We start from the raw sequence: 974 nt of genomic DNA on the forward strand, positions 1-974 counted from the left end.
AAGTGAGGAGACAGGAAAAAGAGAAGGGAAAGGATAGCACAATTAGAAGAATAAAACAAAAAACAAACAAAATAACAGATAGAGATTTTGACACTATACTAAGGAAAATTAAATGTGGCATTAACTTGGTGAGAGGGGTCACTGGTGGGTAGTGAGGGCCCAAGGATTCCAGGTTAGAAGGCTGGTGATCCTTCTATGTGACTTCAAAACATGTTGTCAAAATGTCACTTCCTATACTCTGGAAGGCATTTATAGTGAAGTGGAAAAGAAAGGCCCTTGGAGAGGTAACATATGATCTGGGCCCTGAGCGCACAAATTGGCCTCAGTGGAGAGAACCATTTTAGCACAGGCAGAGTTTGGTGGTACAAAGAAGGATTCTAAATGCCAGACGGGGCTCTGGGAAGATAATCTGTTGATGTGGGCACAGGGAGCAGGGAAGTGGACCTAAATGGGAAGATCTAAGTTTAGGGAGAAGATCCAACTGAAAGCTGCCTACTCTTAAAAACAAAAAAAGAAAGAAATTTTTTTTTCTTTTTTTAATATGGAACACTTCATAAACTTGCATATCATCCTTGCACAGGGACCATGCTAATCTATGAATTGTTCCAATTTTAGTATATGTGCTGCCAAAAAGAGCATCTGCCTACTTATTTTAGAGAAATGTTGAAGAATGAAGTGAAAATTTTAAATTATCTTTCAAATCCAGTGAGAAGTGGATTTTTTAACAGCTGCAGTGAGCTAAATTGTGTGTACTATGTAAGTCACCTTTTGAAGTGTACAATTCAATGGTTTTTAGTATATACACAAAGTGGTACAACCATCACCACAATCAATTTTATTTATTTATTTATTTATTTGAGACAGAGCCTCAAGCTGAGCCCCTGGGTAGAGTGCTATGGCTTCACTGCTCACAGCAACCTCCAACTCCTGGGCTCAAGCGAGTCTCCTGCCTCAGCCTCCCAAATAGCTGGGAC

The 974-nt window shown here is 39.7% G+C and overlaps 1 non-coding gene across 1 annotated transcript; it reads right to left on the bottom strand.

Annotated features, from left to right (window-relative positions):
- Nucleotides 1–535: 535 nt before the first annotated feature.
- Nucleotides 536–639, bottom strand: LOC111726545. The gene has a single exon (XR_002774299.1). It is a non-coding gene; the product is annotated as a U6 spliceosomal RNA (small nuclear RNA).
- Between the last annotated feature and the right edge of the window lie 335 nt (nucleotides 640–974).

The sequence above is a fragment of the Otolemur garnettii genome, unplaced genomic scaffold, assembly GCF_000181295.1.
Source record: "Otolemur garnettii isolate 467f Iridium unplaced genomic scaffold, OtoGar3 scaffold00070, whole genome shotgun sequence".
NCBI classification, from domain to species: Eukaryota; Metazoa; Chordata; class Mammalia; order Primates; family Galagidae; genus Otolemur; species Otolemur garnettii.